Source organism: Natator depressus, chromosome 8, assembly GCF_965152275.1.
Source record: "Natator depressus isolate rNatDep1 chromosome 8, rNatDep2.hap1, whole genome shotgun sequence".
Taxonomy (NCBI): Eukaryota; Metazoa; Chordata; order Testudines; family Cheloniidae; genus Natator; species Natator depressus.
In genome coordinates, this window is record NC_134241.1 from 86,888,082 (window position 1) to 86,906,223 (window position 18,142).

At 43.9% G+C, this 18,142-nt stretch overlaps 1 pseudogene; it reads left to right on the forward strand.

Moving 5' to 3' along the window:
• Positions 1 to 561: 561 nt before the first annotated feature.
• On the forward strand, positions 562 to 17,800 carry LOC141992926 (protein wntless homolog; annotated as a pseudogene).
• The last annotated feature ends 342 nt before the right edge of the window (positions 17,801 to 18,142 follow it).

The following is an 18,142-nucleotide window of genomic DNA, read 5'->3' on the forward strand; positions in this document are numbered from 1 at the left end:
CTGACTAGCCCTTCCATCTCCAACTTCTATCGCCAGGTATGCACTAAGAGCACATTGCCTGTACAGCTATCCCAGTATGCTGAGCTTGCAAAGCACTCCTAGTGTGGATATAGTGTTTACCAGCCCAACTGCAGCTACACTGGGGCTTTTGCCCGCACAGCTATGTTGGCCAGGGATCACACCGCATCACACCCCTGACCAACCTCTGTGCCAGCAAGAGTTTGTAGTGTAGAGCTAGCCTATGATTCTGGGACTCAAGAACTAAAAGAAGCACCTGCTGAATGGGCAGTTCTGGCTCTCCCCACAGCTGAAGAGGCTCTATGAGACTGCCATAAATAGCTGCTGCATGAATTGAAAGGCGAGGAGGGGGAAGATAGGGTCATGTGATTTACTTTTGCGTTCCTGCTCCTTTTAAAGCAGCCAAGCACCAATCTAAATCACAGCTTTCAGAAGAGGGGAGGCAAATCCAGTTTTGCCTCAGCAGCCAGTGCTGAGCCTGTCTCCTTCCCATCCCCACAGCACTTTTCAAGCCTTCAGTTTTGCTGGCGAAGGGGGTCAAGTATGGCTGGGGCAGTTATAGAAAACATGAGCACTACACAGCTGTGCATTGTTGGAGAGATCTTGCTGATTTCCCAAGTCATCGCTTTTCTAGTGGGAGGTCTGATGGATAAGTGTTTAAAGGTGCGAACTTTCTCCTTCCCTCTGTCCTGTTCAGTTATGTGTTGCTGAATTGTTTCCATGAACATGCATCTTCCCCAGACCTCTTTGTGGATTCTAGTGGCTACCAGGAAAGAAGGGTCAGAGGGGAAAAAGATGGTACTGCCTAGTTTCAGTATCTGCTTGGAGAGGAAGGGAAAACTGAATAAGAACTCTGGAACTAAAATATTTAATTTCTCTCTGAGCAGTTGCAGGAAGTAACCTAATCTTCAGTTAAACAAATAATAATAACAAAAACTTCTGGGAACTGCTCCAGCAGAAGAATCTTGTTTATCTGTAATTGTGCTGTGATGGTGGGTTTTTTTCTCTTTGAAGTCTCTCTGATTTCATTTCAGAAACTCTGCCAAGAGGAAGCTCAGTACAAGTTACAGTAAAAGGAAGTCTGCTTCCTGAGGTGGGCTCTTGACAGTGTGGGAGGAGAATGGAAGAGACTGAGGAGGCATTTTGGTAGAGTGACACTTGGGGTTCTCTGTGTTTTGTGACGATGTTTTTCACCTCTGGGCTTTTTGAACAGCTCCTTTCCCAGGTCAGGGAAGCTGCTAAGCAGATTCTCACAGCAGCAGAGAAAAATTGCTTCCTTAACCAATCTGATTGACTTGCCCAAGATCACACAGGGATTCTGTTGCAAAGGAGATAATGGCACCTGGCTCTCCTAGTCCCATTCTTTCACCACATGATCATCCTTCCTGGCCAGATGTGCTATTTGGCATTGAAGGGGAACACATGTAGTAAGTGGTGTCACCCTGCATTATTTTAATGACCTGGTAAATTGGCCCCATCATATCTACTGCAGGGAGTGGCAGTGATTGACAGCTGGGCAGACTTTAATTGCATTGGAGGGGCTGTCAGTGTACTGTCAAAGAGTGGAGGTAACATCATTTACTTAAGGCACTGTCCACTTACTGTGTAGTCCTTTAAATGACTGCCATTTGTTCTGTCTTCATAGATGATCATTAAAATGGGGACATTTGATTTTTGATTCATAAACTGCTTGTTGAGTGATGCAAAACCCGAACAAGCTATTGAGCAGTGAGTGTTTACAAAACAGAACGTGTCAGCTCCATGCTGGGCCAGTTGATAGAATGCGGCCAAACACAGAGCCTGGTCCTAGCTGAGCTGCTTCTCTGGCAGCAGGGGGAAATGCTGTTGTGGGGCTCTCTGGCTCGTGTCATTGCCTCATGGCATGGAGTATCTGCATGCTCAGAGCTTGGGGTGAGACCATGGTGAATCAGGGCATATGTCCCTTTAAAAAAACATAACTTCCTTCCTAATAAGAGCCCCCAATCTGGTATTCCCCTCCCTCCCTCACTGCAATGAGCACCCCAGCTCAGAGCACGAGACCAGTTGGATGTTGCAAGTTATTCTGTTGGCTTTCATAGATTCATAGATATTTAGGTCAGAAGGGACCATTATGATCATCTAGTCTGACCTCCTGCACAACACTTTGTCCCTCTGTCTGCCCTAATAAAGGTTTCCAGAATATTGAGTTAATGCCTCTTGATGTAGCCATTAATATTAAATACAGCAGACACCAATATTCTGTCTCAGGCCTTTATAAGGAACCGGGGGCAAGGCAGGGAATAGCAGTGTGATGTTTGGTTTCCACAGATGCTGGATTTGAGGTGAAATCTTTTTACTCAATGCCAGGTTTGCAACAGTTACTGGAAAGTTTTGCAACTAGAATGTTGCTCAACAGGATTTCAGAGCTTCCTTCGTTTCATGTCCATTACGTGCGGCTTGTGCAACCTCCTTTATTGGGAACAATATGGTGCTAGGAATGCAGTAGTCCCTTTTTAGCTCTAAGAAAGGAGAGGTAATGGTATAAAAGGAGAGGATCTAGCTGAAGTGACATGGACATTATACATTCAGCCCTCACTCCTATCTACCCTGCCAATTGCAGGTTGCTGATGCCCTTATATATAGTATTTTGGGGGGGATGGGGGGAATCGCTGCATGGGTGGATGCTTAGAGGACCAAAGCAACAGCAAATCCATGATCTCCACTGGTAACTGGAGGACTAAGTTGATCAATGGCAGGTTCTGTTGATGAGGAACCTTGCCAATCCTCTGGCAAGAAAGTTTGAAACCAGCTCATGCTTCGCTGATTTTACGAGGCAGGATTTAAAGTTTTATCATTTATTCTGGCCAGTATTTCTACTCTGGCTTTAATCTGTCAGTAGCTCATAGCTGTCACAAAGGGTGACCCCACTTCCCCTCCTACTCGTGCAGAGTCCTGGTGATGGCCTTCCAGCTAGTAAAACCATATTGCCTGAAGCAGCTAAACCCTGTTTTCATCCTGGTTTAACTACTAGTGGGGATGGACTCAGTGTTAAACCTATTTATTAAAGCAGCAATCTGAACTAGACTGGTGGTTTTAGCACAGCTTGGCCAGGTCCTACTAGCCAGCTAAACCCTGTCAAAACAGCTTGTGGTAAGTGTAAAACCAAGAAGTGTAAAATCATTTCTACTCTGGCTTCATTACTGCTGCATTATCCTTAATGAAATGGAGGGGTTGGGCCCTGATACCACAATGTCCGTGGAATTACCCATGTGCTTAACTACCTTGCTGAATGGGGACCCTGTAATCAGAGCTGGCGTTAGGCATAAGCAGACTAAGCAATTTGCTTAGGGCCCTGAGCAGCTCAAAGTGGGCCCATATTTGCTTTTTGTTTGTTTATTGTAGGGGGGGAGATGTTCCTGTGAAGGACCCCCAGAGGGGTAGTGCTGCCTCTGCCTGTCGTGTCTTCTAGAGGGAGCCTTGCTATTGCTCTAGGTGTCTGGGAGCCACAAAGAATGCATATTCTAGATGTCTCATCATAAATGTACCTGGGCCAGATTCTGATCTAGTTTATACCTGTTTTAATTTCCTTGACTTCTTGGGAGTGGCTCCTGATCTACACCAATGTGAGGTCAAAATCAGGCCCAATAAGGCCTTTTTCATCTTAGAATTTTTGCCAAGAATTTCCACTCTTGTGAACATGAATGGTAGATGGGATGGGAGTGTTCATGCAGACCAGGCTCTCCCAAGTTGTCTAGCTCTGCGCCAAGCAACTCTAGACAAACAGGAAGATGTAGCCACGCAGAGTCCTGTCTACACTTTTTCTCCCATAGTTGCTATCTTCCATTGCCAAAGCTGAACCAGTGGTAGCAATGGTGGGAAACTTTTGGCAAAGAACTCAAGTGTACACGAGGCCTCTTTACCAGAGCAAGAAACAGAAGGATGTAGAATTGGGTGCCACTGGTAGTACCAGTATGTATAATTATATGATGACTGGAACACATCTGTCCAGTTATCAGAGTCTCCATCCAGAGGGCGAACAGGCTTGTTCTACAGGTTACTGCAGCCAGGACCCCAGCTGAGGACCTCATGCCTGGAGCAATATCTTCAGAGGGGAGCTTAGAGAGAGTGTCCCTCTGGCATAAGTAGATGTTGCTTTCACTTATACTTGCTCCTGCATAAGCAGAAGGGTTACTAGGGAACATCCTCTTTTTAAAGACCTGCTGGAAGAGATTCACTGGCACAGAGCTGGTCCCACGTGCACACCTGAGGAGGGGTCGGTGGTGAATATGTGCCCAAAAAGCAGTTAGTCATTGTGCCATGGATTTGCAAATTTTATGAATGTGGTTTGTGTTACATTTTCAGCTCTGAGTGCCTCTACACTTGTGCCTTATGTGTCAATAAAATGCATAGATGTACAAAAACCCCACCACCAAACCAAATAGCTAATGCCCTGGGGACCCAGCCAGGGTGAGAAGATCTGAGATCTTGATGAGGAAATGAGCAGACCAATAGATATTGGTGATATTGTGTTTGCCTTTCGCTTTCCCCTCCCCAACAGGGAGATGAACCCCTGGCTCCAGTTCATGATTGTCACCATGCAGCTGGACATCATGTTCGAGATGGATAATGCCATCAGTAAGTCATTTACTAACTGTCCCCATGCTGCTTGATCAAAATATCTACCTGTGGCAGGCTTAGCATTTTTAAATGGATTTTAGAAATATTTTAAGCAATTTTTTTTTCCTGCTTCAAGTGACAATAAAGCTTGAACAGTCCTGAACAGAGGCACTCCTGGCACAGTTCAGAATTTCGGAATGATTGTAGATGAGAAAAGTAGACAGCCTGGGAGAGCTATTACTGCTTGATGTGCTTGATTAGTATTAATTGTATTATAGTAGCACCTAGAAGCCTCATTTTGCTAGTCCCTATACAAACATATGGCATGAAACGGTCTCTGCCCTGAGGAGTTTACAGTCTAAACTCCTCTGTGTTCTGTAGTGTTGTGTGTGTCAGCTCAGCTGTCCCACACTCTCCCCTCCATCAGTAGCATTGGTTCAGGGATGCTCTATGTCGTGTTTTGGGTTCCTTCAGGCTGACGGTGTTGTATGCATATAAAACGTTACAATGGACATCTTAGCCTCCAGTGCAAGTATATCAGAAAGTGGGATTGTTCAAAGCTGGGTGATCAGGGTAACACTGACATGCCCTCTTTTCTCGATCGTGCCATGCTAGCAAGGGGCAGCTCCAGACAATTAGCCTCAAAATTGCACAGTCCATGTGGCAGCTACTGCTCTTCCATTTTACATGTCAGGGACCAAAAAGGGATGATCTTGTCTAAGCGATTATTCTAATCTGTAAAAATGGGTACAAATGGATACATTGGTAAAATGAATGTAATATCCAGCTCACCAGGAGACTGAGACAACATGAATCTGTGCTGCTAATATGACTTGCACTTTTCCTTTGAAGAGCTCTCTGAGCGTGAAGCGCTCTTGTTCAGAGGCAAGCAGCATGTAGTGTACAGTTTGGTTCTGCAGAGATGGAAATAATGACTCTAATTCTAGTGTGAACGGACTTTATTAATAGAGGAAGGTTGGGCTTATGATTAAGGCCCTGCACTAGGACTTAGGGTGAGCGAGTTCAATTCCTGGCTTTGCTACAGACCTCCTGTTTGACTATGGGTAACTCACCTCACTTCTCTGACCAGCTTCGAGCTGTCACTGCAGCTCTTCTGTGCAGCTTGGAGCTGGTCAACAGATTTCCCACAGGACTTGCTTTGCATAGATTTTCAGGCCACAAGGGACCATGATCATCTGGTCTGACCTCCTTGGTGGAGACACACAACCTCACCCACTGAGGATAAGTCATGAACCAACGCACATGCTCTTAGAAAGCCAACAAGCTCCTGAGACACAGCCTGGTCCCATTCTCTCCGAGTCTCTCTCACCAGGCCCAGGGAAAACTGGGTTTTCTGAAAGCCCCCACCATCCCTGTGTGTGTATCGGCTCAATGACCATATTGCTCAATGGTGTCTTTGGACTTGCGTAAGTGTGGAAATTACACTGGAATAAAGTTATTTTTATTCTAGAATAGTGTCCTTGTTGGAAGCTATACGGGCACAGCTATAGTTATATAATTATACTGCTATATGTCTGCCAGTCAGTTTCCCCCATGAAGACCAGGCCTTCGTTACAGGGCGAAGATAATTAAGTCTGTCTTCTGCCCAGTTGTCCCGCCAGTCCATCTAGGGTCCAGCCACAGTGTCCCCATGATGGCTGCTCCATTGTTTGGGTAGTTAAACTCATTCAGTCCCAGAGGCTTGCAATCACTGGTCTCATGACTGTGTCTATCTGTGGGTGAGGGTGCAGAAACTGTCTGTTGCCTTCTCTTCAACTCACACAGCACATAAATCACATTTTGGAAACAGAGCAATAATTGTTACAGAGCACCCCTCCTTTTATTATAGGGGCATAAACCAACTCAAAGTGGATTGCACATGGGGCCCTTTGAAAAATCTCAGCTTTGGAGAACAGAATTCGATGTAATGCTACAAGTGAGTGAGCTCTATTACGTCTAGAGAAGGGTACCATAATGATTGAGCAGCGGGCTCTTTGACCTGTTCTCAAGTAAGGCCGTAAATATCCAGGCTGGGCTAAGGGTGGATATTCAAAAGCAATCCGTGTTGGCCCATCTTTATTCCCCTTGACTTCAGTGGGGCAGAATTAGACCACTGCTGAGTGCCTTTGAAAATCCCTCCCTAAATCACCACCTGAGAGAATTCAAGGATGTCTGTCTATCCTCCTTCCCTGAGCCGACATTGCCTACTGTTCGCGTTATAATTATTTTGGTTGGTTACCCTTGCAGAAGACAATGCAGAGATTACATTTGACGTGTCATTGGCTTATCGTGATGACATAGTCGCTGAATGGACAGAAATGGTACATGCAGTACAGACACGAAAGCTAAAATGCTCCTTTGTATCTTCAAAAGTAGGTTATGGGACAAAATTTAGTCGGGGCCCACTACTACTTCAGTATTCTCATGCTTCACAGGATTTAGCTGCTGCATCCATGTGTCCTGAATGAGTGTTTGATTGCCCTATCTGGACATTGCCCTGTGATCAAAGCATTAACTAGAGGAAAGCAGACTAGACCTAGTAGTGAGTGCAATTTTGGAGCAGAAAGATTGCCTTGTGAGTAAGACAGCGAGTCAGGAGATCTAGGTTCTGTCCCCACTCTAACAGCCTTCCGGTATGACCTTGGGCAAACCACTTGTTGCTCAGTTTCTCCTGTTTTTGTTAAAAGGAGCAGGGCGGGAAAAGGAAATAATGCCTGTCATCCCTGTGGAGTTGGGAGAGTTAATCCACTAATGTTTGTAATATGCTTGGAGATCCTTTGGAGATATTATAGCTGTGCAAGGTCTATGCGTTATGCAAAATATTCTGATGTGATTGGAGCACAAACGAGGTGAGACTAAAGAAAGTTCATTTGTCTTAGTTATCCCTGTTTTGTTTTTTGCAACAGTGCCATTTACAGTAACTACTATAGTCATTTTTAAAAATAAATGATAACTCAATAATATGTTTCAGCTACAGGTATCTGCTTAACCAACTGTCCCACCTCACAAGTGAAAGGCAATATGGTAATGTAATTGCCTGTCTTATTCCACAGTCCTGCTTTCCCTGAAAAGGGAATACTCAGGATATGATAAGGACTTTGTACTGTGCATCTCCACATTTTAAAGCAGTAACTGATTGTTTCGGTGAACAGAACGAAACCATGGTAAGGTCCAATTAAGTGTGAGCAATGCTGACTCTTGTATTTTCCCTCTCTATGCTGTTCCACCAGACTAGAGCACATGAAGGCCAACTCTGACTGTGATATGCCGTCTTTCATGGAAATTGGAACTGTGGCTCACTTATTCTACCTCATCAGCATTCGACTCTCTGTAAACGAAAGTCAGGGAATTAATGCGGGCGTTGGAGAAATAAAGGATGTTTGCCTGATGGTAAGGGTGTGTGATATTTTTATCGCCTGCCTTCAGTAAATGACATCAAATATCTTAACCGCTACCACAAGTGGACTGGGACAATCCATTTTATTTCATCTGTGCTTCACAGGGCAACTTCTAGTCATCGCCAATCTGCACAAAATGGAATTGATGATTTAGAAATAAAATACCCTAGTTCCTATTCCTAATTCATTGAGCTGTCTAGCCACCACCTTTGTGGCACACAGAACCAGAAGAGTTTTTGTTTAAAACATGTTAGAGTTCACTCTGAACTCCAGAAAGCTGCAGGGGTTGATGGCATTCCTCCAGAGTTTCTCAAGAATCTGGGGAGATGGGGACGGGAATGACTGGCAGTGCTTTTTACTGCTGTACATAGAACTGGAGAAGAGCCAACAAGCTGGCAATTGTGGCTGCCCTACTGAAGCCTGGGAAACCCCAGAGGAGGCAGCCAGCTACCACCCCATCTCTCTCCTCTCAGCCGTCAGCAAGCTCATGGAACAGGTGCTGCTTCACCATCTGTGTGACATTATCGAAGACATCCTCCCTGCGGAGCAGGCAGGATTTTGCCTGAAGAGGAACTGCTGTGACCACGTAGCTTCACTTACTGGCCACGCTGAGGAAGTATTCCAACTTAAGTTGAAGACAGGGATCGCCTTTGTTGATCTATCCTTGGCATACGACACTGTCTGGAGACAGGGCCTCCTCCTCAAGATCTCTCACGTCATTCAACTGCCGGCAATGATCCACCTCTTGGCAGCAATGACGGGGGACCACCGCTTTAAGGTACTCCTTAATGGCTAGATCAGTAGACCAAGAACTCTTAACTGTTCTGGCCTGGATACTTTTTAATCTATACACCGCGGATATACCAGCGACGGAGTCAAGGAAGTTCATGTAGATGATATTGCCCTACCTGTTCAGCATACAAGCCTCTGTAGGATTCATACAAGGTTCATGCGCTTGGCAACATTCAGGGCACACCCGGAGTGTTGTGTAGGAGCTGTGCACACACAGCTCCTCTCAAGGGCATGAACCTTGGAATCTCGCCCAGATGACATGAACCGTGGGAAGCCTCCCAGGACTGGGCTCAAGGCCCGAGAGCAAGGAATGCGGTAGATAGAAATTGGTAAATAAGAATGTTAAACAAAGCCAGTGTATTCCTTTTATCTGTTGGAGAATGTAATGCGCGGGGGGAGAGAGAGGAATAAAGGAGAGGGTGGAAAGCTGACAGGCAGAAGCCCATTAGCAGACCAGCTTGCTTGCTTGCTTAAAGCTCTGTGCTGTCTTGTCATTGAACCGCAACAAGCCTCCATACCATCAGCTGCACCCTAACCTGAGATCTTAGCACAATGGCTGGTTATTTCCAATGCTGGAAACTTAGGCCTAACCCCTCCACCCTCGCCCCCCAGGTGACTGCTTTCCGTCTGAACAATAAAATGGCAAATACCAACTTGTTGTGCCATTCTGAGGTGAGAGCGTCAGCCATGAGGCTAATCCAAAGTGTCTTGGCATTACACTGGACTGGAGTTTTGACCTTTCAACAACACCTCGAATAAGGTCAGGTCTCATGTCGTGCTTCTCAGAAAATTGGCTGGAACATCACGGGGCTCCAGTCCACGGACCTTACAAACTGCAACAATTGCCTTGGTATATTCTGCAGCTGAACATTGTGTGCCAGTGTGGTCCCCTAGCAGTCACACTAAACTCCTTGACACTCAACTTAATAATGCTATGCGCATAGTGTCATGGATGCTCAAATAGACTCCAGTTGACTGGCTCCCAGTCCTATCACACATCCAGCCTCCACAGATTAGAAGAGCTACTCAGACATCTCGCTTTTTTAACCATGTCAATGCAACTGCGGGGATCCTGCTGCATGATGACCTGCAGAACTCCCAAAGATGAGATTAAAATCCTGCAACCCTCTATGGAACAGTATCAAGACCCTTACAGCCAAACTTCTATGCTGAAGCTCAATGGAGAGTCACATGGAGCATTTCGACCGCTCAAAACAAACCGCTCATCACTGACCCTGCTGAGAAACTATCAGGTTTTGGTTTGTCGGAAAGACTGGTGCAGATTGAATCGCATCAGGATATCTCCTGGGAGATGTGGACAAACCCTCTTTAAATGAAAAATGAGGCAAACACCTGTATGTGCCTGTGGTCACCAGGCACAAACGATGGAGCACATCACATGTGAGTGTCGCCTTCGTTCTTTTGCCGGGGGCCTGAAGGACATTCACCAGCTCACTGCTGTGGCAATGTTCTGGCTATCAAACTTAGATATAAATTTGTAGTTGATGCTACCTAGCCAAGCCATACAAAAGAAAAAGACAGAGAGGGCAGGAATTAAAAGCTTTCCTCAAGATTAGAGCTGAGGTCACTGCCAGGGCTGTGTGGTGAAGTTTGCTCTGATACTCCCTGGCTTGTAGCTGGGGGTATTAAATAGGGCATTTTACAAGCACTGTTTGCTTTAAAACATATAAATATAAATAGCTCTTTCCCAGGGCCTGCAAAGGAAACTGCACAGAGACAGTCTGCTATATAGACTGCAGGTAGGGAAAAGTGTGAAATATTGTACAGTTTCCACACTTAAACTTGTCTTCCCTCAGGGTATCCATCAGAATAAATATTTTACCAAGATGTGGTTTGCAATGAAAACCTTCTTCACACCCATCATCTTTATCACCCTGGTTTGGTATTGGAGACGGATCACAATGCTGACGCGTGCTCCTGTCCTGCTTGAAAAGTGAGTAGCAGAGTAATTCTCTCTGATGACCCAGTGAACACAATGGACTTCAGTCTAAATGCTGCTCCCCAGTCAAAGCCTGTATAACTAGAGGGGAAGCGAGATTTACCCCATCGGGATTTGACTACTTCTCAGTCCTCTGCATAAAGTAGCATTTTATTTTAGTTTAGACTCCTACTCCTAGGCACAGATATTTTTAATAGCGATGCCTTACTTGCCAGTCACCATGTGAGCCTTTAGTCGTGGTATTTGTCGGAAGACAAATACCAGTGCCGCCATGAAGGCAGGGGGAAGTGTTAACAAGGATAGGCTTTGGCAGCAAAGTGCAAATATCTTCCCTTCTCCCAAAATTCCAGACTCTGCCTTTTCATGATTCTTTCGAACCCTGTTGGCCTTCAGACCTAACTCACTCCTAGCCCTGTTTCATAGTCACTAAACTAATTGGCCTTGTTGACAAGCCTCTTGGTAACCAGTTGATTCATCTCACTTGATACAGATATGGCGGTGAGCTTTAGTAAAAGGATCTACGCATATATGAGGTTATATTAAAAATAGCTTAAGACTTGATTTGGAAAGCCTGGTTTATGATAGAAAAACTATGGAGTCAAGTGACTTCTTAACAAAAAATCTAAGAACTGGGTGACAATGGAGTTTGTGACTGGTGCAGAAATGTGAAGATGCTGCTCAAACATGCTACTGTATGTCCACACCTGCCTCCTCAAGCGTAGCTGGGATTTTTTTCTTTGAAATCCAAAAGGATTCTGTTAACTCTGTTTCTGCTTCTCCAAAGTCATCTTTGCTCTTGGAATCTCCATGACATTCATAAACATCCCAGTAGAGTGGTTTTCCATTAGATTTGACTGGACTTTGATGTTGCTCTTTGAAGATATTCGACAAGGAATCTTCTATGCCATGTTTCTGTCATTTTGGATAATCTTTTGTGGCGAGTGTGTGAAGGTAGGTGTGATTATAGAGTAATGAGTCTTTTATATAGATAAATTGTGAAGACTTGCACTAAAACCAGCTTTGTTGTCAGTCAAATTCATGCACATGTGCTTCTTGCAACATCCAGGGTGAAATTATTCCAAAACTTGCCTTCCATTTGGGCAGGATTTGAAGCTGATATATATAGAAGTACATGAAGGTGGTTCCAGCACAATCTGGTAACTAGCCATACTTGGACAGGGTTAATAAAGCAAGAGATGGAGATGCCAATGTGTACAACAGATCTGGAAAATCTAAAGGCTTGCCTTTTTTTTATTATTTTCCATTTTGTAAAAAAGTATCTTTTTAAATATAGTGGTGCTGGGGTCTTCCCCCCCCTCCCCAAGCCATTTGGATTAAGTTGCAATTTGGTGCCTGGTAAAGGCTCACTTTTTGGCAATATAAAGGACCACCTGGATGTTGAGTGATGATTATTGTTTATTGTATTACACTGGTGTTCAGGAGCCCCAGTTGGGATTGTGGCTCCATAGTGCTAGGCACTCTATAAATACATGGTAAGAGACTATTTTACAAGGGGACAACAAATAAATAGAGGAAATGGAAGGAAAATGCAACAGAAGAGCCATATGTGACAACTCAGTTTATGCCTGTATGTATCTATATCAAACTACAAACTCCATTTTGTTTTGGGAACCCCGTTTTGGTTGTAAGACTGTACTGTACCTTCCCTGAGGTCTTTTTGCCTCCATTTTGGACTGACATTCCAAGAGGTGTTGACAGAGGGCAAATAATACCAATTGTCCAAGGGTCATTAACCTGGAGGGTCTCCTACTCGAACACAAGCACCCTTGGATGATGAGTTGGGTACTGCCCAGACAACCCCATCCTTCCATGAGAGCTAGGAGCCAAGAAAAGGATCACCAAACAAAGGACTTGAAGTGAAAGATGGTGGTCACCTGACAAAGGGGTCTGCAACTTCTAAAAGAGTGGCTCTTGGACTGGCAATTTCAATGGAGGGGAGAGACCAGAATCTGAAGGCTAAGCAGCAAGAGGGATCCCTAGAAAGGACTGGCCAAAACCCAAAGGCCTCTGTCTGGTGAGGGTACTGAAGAGAGGGATTTTTGCAAAGGCTTATTATTTTTTCATGGATCTGTAAATCTCTTATGCTTTCTCTGTGAGTAAGGTAGGAGTGCGTGTGTGTGTGTGTGTGTGTGTGTGGAGTTACTGTGCAAAGCCTCCGTTCCTTGCTGTAACTCTCACATTTTCCTGAAGGGTTAAACTAAATCAGAGTACCCATGAGGGTGGACCTCTGGGGCCTATGGCAGCTGGACTGAGGGTCCCGCTTCCAAGAAGGGGCACCTGTCAGGGAATCCGAATCTTCTGATTTGATTGACCTGAGAGGTTAGAGACAGCATGTGATCACTGCTCAGTCTCAATGGGTTTAGAAGCATGTGGGATCGGATCCAGCACTTGGATCCAAACACAGCAACGCATAGCAGGGTGAGTTTAACCAGGCCTGTGTCCTGCGTGTTGTGCAGTATCCTAGAACCTGCCATTGTGCTACATGTCATTTCAGAGTCATTATTCTGTTTGTTTCAAATAATAATAATAAAAAAAAACCCAGAATAGTCTGCCCTGTGCAATTTCTCCATGTTTTTGTAATGAAGTTTATGCCTCTAACTTTGCTTCTTGGCTCTACCTCGCATGGAAAGAATACCTTTGATTATTTTTTCCCCATCCTTGTTTGCTTAGGGTCAAAATGACCAAACGTGGCTCTCTGGGTACTGGAAGTGGGTTGGGCCAATAGCTGTTGGCTCCTTCTGCCTCTTCATCTTTGTCATTTATAAGAGGTAAATGAGACACTATCTTCCAACTGGCCTCTGTAGTGCTAACGTGATCATGCTCTGATTTAAAATACTGTGCTCTTCCAAAAATGGATAATATTTGGAAACATGGACAAGTATGTCCCTCCTTCCCACTTCCTATCCCTCTCCCCACTTAGTTGAAAATAACATTACTCAGGTTTTTCCACGCTGCACAGAATAATGCTTAAGAACTTGCATCTTGCTCTATTTTCAACTTTATACTGATGTGATCTATGACTATCGTGGATTCTCTCCTGTTTTCAGAGGGGTACAACTGAAAAAATCCATTTTACGGTATCTGGACTACAGATGTTGGCATGAAGCTGGCTGTATCCTTCCATCTATTAGTACCAAGTGTTTCTTGTGGCAGAAACTAGAAATATTTAAGTAACAATTTATTTTTCTCCAAGTTCTTATTTAACTGGTGAAAAGCATCCTATCTTGGATAAAATGGGACCAATAGTTGGTTTCTAATTATTTTAATATTGTGGATGACCTAGAGTGTCCTCCTGAGTGAACAGTGTTATGGTTCTGCAGGGTGACACTCTGTCAAATATTAGTGCAGCATGTAGATTTTGCTGTAAGGATGGATTCTGAGACTGATGTAATATAAGGGAAGTAACAAGAAAAATTAGCACCTGCTTCAAGCTGTAGGAAGTCTGGAAAATGGCATATCTGGAATTAGGGTTTGGGTATTACAGTGATTCTAGAGCAAATCCTGTCTAAATTGCACCAGTTATGCTGTTCCCTGTCCTGATCTGACTGTAAGGTTTTTTTGTTTGTTTTGTTTTTTTTCTCCAGGGCAGTTCATTTCATTGCTGATCCGGAGCATGATCCTACAGCATTTATATGATTTTTCTGTTTAAAGTTGCCTGGTCACGCTGGAAGTTCTTTCAGCTGCCTTAATTTTTATTCCAGTCTGAGATAAGGTAACATGATTAGTTCCACTTCTCCAGCATCCCAGTCCTCTTGCAGGAGTTGCCTAAGATTGGTTGGTGATTACTTCTCAGCTAAGCCCTGCCTTTTCATGCCAGTGAAGCAGAAGTGACAATTCCAGCTTAGCCTTTTTAGCCTGCAGAAGTTTTAATATTTTATCCCTCGTTAACACCATGTCAAGTGCTTAGGGGGAACAACAAAGCATCAGCTCTGGGACTGATCTGGGGAAGGAACCGTGAAGCGTACACCCTCACTCAGACGGAAGCTGCAGTCTGAAGCTTCCATTGAATACACACTAGAAGCCTGAATTAGGATAGCTGAAAGCAGACTAATTACCTGGATGATTGTTTCTGTAAATACCACTCTGTCAAGTAGTCATTTCCTTTAACTGGTATGCTCAGCTAAGGGCATTCATTGCAGTAGCAGGCATCTGTCTCTGCCTCTACTTCTTGTTTCTGTGCTTCCTGGTGTTTAAAGTGTTTCAGAACTTCCATGGAAAGCCATTAAGTCTCCCACCTATGAAGATGACTTGCAGGATTCAGTATCAGGTTGGAAAACCCTTGTCAAATCGATACTGTCAACTACCTGTAGATGGTGGGTGGGTGGGTGGGTGGGTGGTTGGGTTCGGTTCTGATAATAACTTTTACTAGGGAGACTGAAGTCTGGACCAGATCCTAAGCTGGTATACATCAACATAGCTCCACTGACTTGATTGCAGGTCTGCTCCCAATTGGTTCCTGCTGCAGGGGAGAAAAGGAATCTCCCCTCTAGATTTCTGAACATGCTCAAAATGTCCATTGTGGTATTATTAATGATGGATTATTTTCCAAAAATATTTAAGCCCTTATTGAACATTTCCTAGTAGATATTATCACAGGTGGAATCTTGATCTTAGGTGATTCTCTCACCGGGAATATTTACTCCAATAAAAATCATATGCAGCACATGTGGTAATTGGGCTCCAAATTTACCCGGATTGGGAGCCCAACTGAATGAATGTTTATAAAATGTCACAATAACCTATAACAACAAATGTTGATGCAAAAGTGAGCCAAAAAATCTGAATTAGTCCAAACGAAAAGGCCTACTGATTTAACTGAAAGATTGTGTTAAGAGCACGCCTAGCACAGGTACAGAAGGTCTGACCAAGCTCTTTGTTAACTAAAGAGGAAGAATTAACGGAGCCAGGGTACAGTGTATGGACAACAAGCCAAATACTGCCTTCTGTCCAATTGTAATCTAGTGCTAGGTTTTCTCTGTTGCCCCTCTCTGGGGTATCTCAGTGCTGTGCAGGGAAAGTCAATGACTATAGCAAGGTCCATAGTGGATGTCATAGAGGATTCTGCATCTTGCCATTCTTTGGCTATAGGAAGATACGGTGGAAAGTCTTTATTAAAAAAGGGGGCAAATGCTGGGTAAGTCTAATTCCCCATTTAGAAATACATCATAATTTGAGCAACAATTTTCAAAAGCAACTCAGTGATTGCTATGCATCCGATGAAGTGAGCTGTAGCTCACGAAAGCTCATGCTCAAATAAACTGGTTAGTCTCTAAGGTGCCACAAGTACTCCTTTTCTTTTTTCTTTTTCTTTTTTCAGTGATTTAGGTGTCTTAAGTCTGGTTCCGAAGTCACTTAGGCACACTTGAAAATTTCACTCTTATTCCTAAAGTGCCTCCTTTGTCTCTGACTATGTAAGTCGAAATTTTGTCCAGTCTCACACTGTAAGCATGGTGAGAGTGTAACCAGCTAAGCATGGAAGCTTGGGGCTGTCAAATTTGCTGCCGTTTTAATGAAACCTTTTGATTAAGTTGTAGTGCTGCCTCCTGCACATTCACTTAGTAAATCAGCCTCACTCTGTCCTGTATCATTTCACAAAAGGAATGTAATGGAGAGCAGTAACAATCACAAACACTGAAACCACTTCTCCATGCATCTGGGCGGAATTCAGATGTGTAAGGGAATGAAGAACATTGGCTGTCACTCCTGGAGGACGTGTACAAGTCTTATTTGTGTGGGTGTGTGTTAATGCTGCCTGTGTACCCAGGAGTTGAATATCAGGTTCAGGTACTTGATGGTCATCACCTTGATCTGTGCTGCCATGACTACCTTTCAGCACACTCACCTGCCGGACAATGAAGAAGATGATAATCTTGCATGAAAGCATTCCTGCGTTGTGTTGTGACACCTCAGGTTCATCCAAGCTCAGTCTGGAGTGAGAAGGGCCATAGTCAGCAAGGCCATTCAGTGCCATGGATTTTCATCAGTGTCTCAAACACTACGCAGCTTCTTGGGGCTTATCCCAGATTCTTCCTCTGGGACTAATCCCCTTTTCTCTGCTGAACAATGCCCTTGAAAAACTAAATCTTCCAGTGTTGGAGGGATTTCTGCTCTAGAAATTACAAGGCAGCACATTGGGTCAGTGAGTAGAAAAGGGGACACACCTTCAGGAAGAAATGGTTATGATTCTTGGTTAACTATAAGCCCTATGTTCTGGTTTTGTGTGTAGAAGTGCCTTCTCATGGGCTGCAGTGGTGATGTAGAGATATGTGATGTCTTAATATAGAGCCCTTTGAAATGTTTAAAGAAAACAATGCACCAGTGTGAGCTGCCTGGTTATATTTTAATTCTAAAAATGTGGCAGTGAGTTTCTGTTTACCTAATAGATTTTACAGGAATTTACTTGAGCAATTCCGCCACCTGCTCTGTCCATTGTCCTGTATTTTATTACCATCTCATTCTGTGTGTGTGTGTGTGTGTGTGTTCGGTTCTGGGTGGTAAGCCGAACATTCGGTCCATTATCCATCCACAGAGCAACTTGTGGGCTTTTTATTTCAGACAGACGCACACACACACACACACACTCCCATTGAGACACTTTGATTATATCTAGGTGCTCATTCAACATATTTGAGACTCTTCCTTACCTTCCTGGCCTATTGCATCTCTGCTTTCTCACTGACAGGTGGCTGAAGGGCACTGGAAATGGGGGGACTTCACAGGGTACATGAATGGTGCCTTCTTCATAGGCATCTATGGGATGTGGAACCTTTACATCTTCGCTCTTCTGTTCCTGTATGCGCCTTCACATGAGAAATTTGGCAAAGATCAGCAACTAACAGTAAACTGGGCTGTGGAGCTGTTCTTAATCTGTTGCATATTGAAGTAAAGTGGTGGTTACTGCTGTTTGCATATCCAGCAGAACTGTACCAGTAGCGGGCCCTTTGAGAGAATCCTAGAGCTGGTGAAATGTCTAGCAACCATCTGTTTCTCCAAGGGAAATTTGTATTGTTATTGGCTGGATTTAGAGCTCTCAGCACACGGCAGCAAATGAAAAAACAGATCTGAAAAGTAAAAATTGCAAATGCTCCTTGGCTTTCAATGGGATTTAGGTGCTACTGACATTTTTAGACACGGGTAATAAACCACTAAAAAATGTGCTTTAGGGAATGACTCACTGGATCATCCAATAGGTATTTTACTTCTCTAACTTCTCGGATTCTATACAAAGATATTTTTCTTTTAAAGGAACGCTGTAAAGTTACTCTTTTTTTTTTTTTTTTTTTTAAAGTAAATGTCCCAACCTACATTACAAATAACACTTTGGATTATTAAAATGGGAAGGCCTTTAAAAATCTAA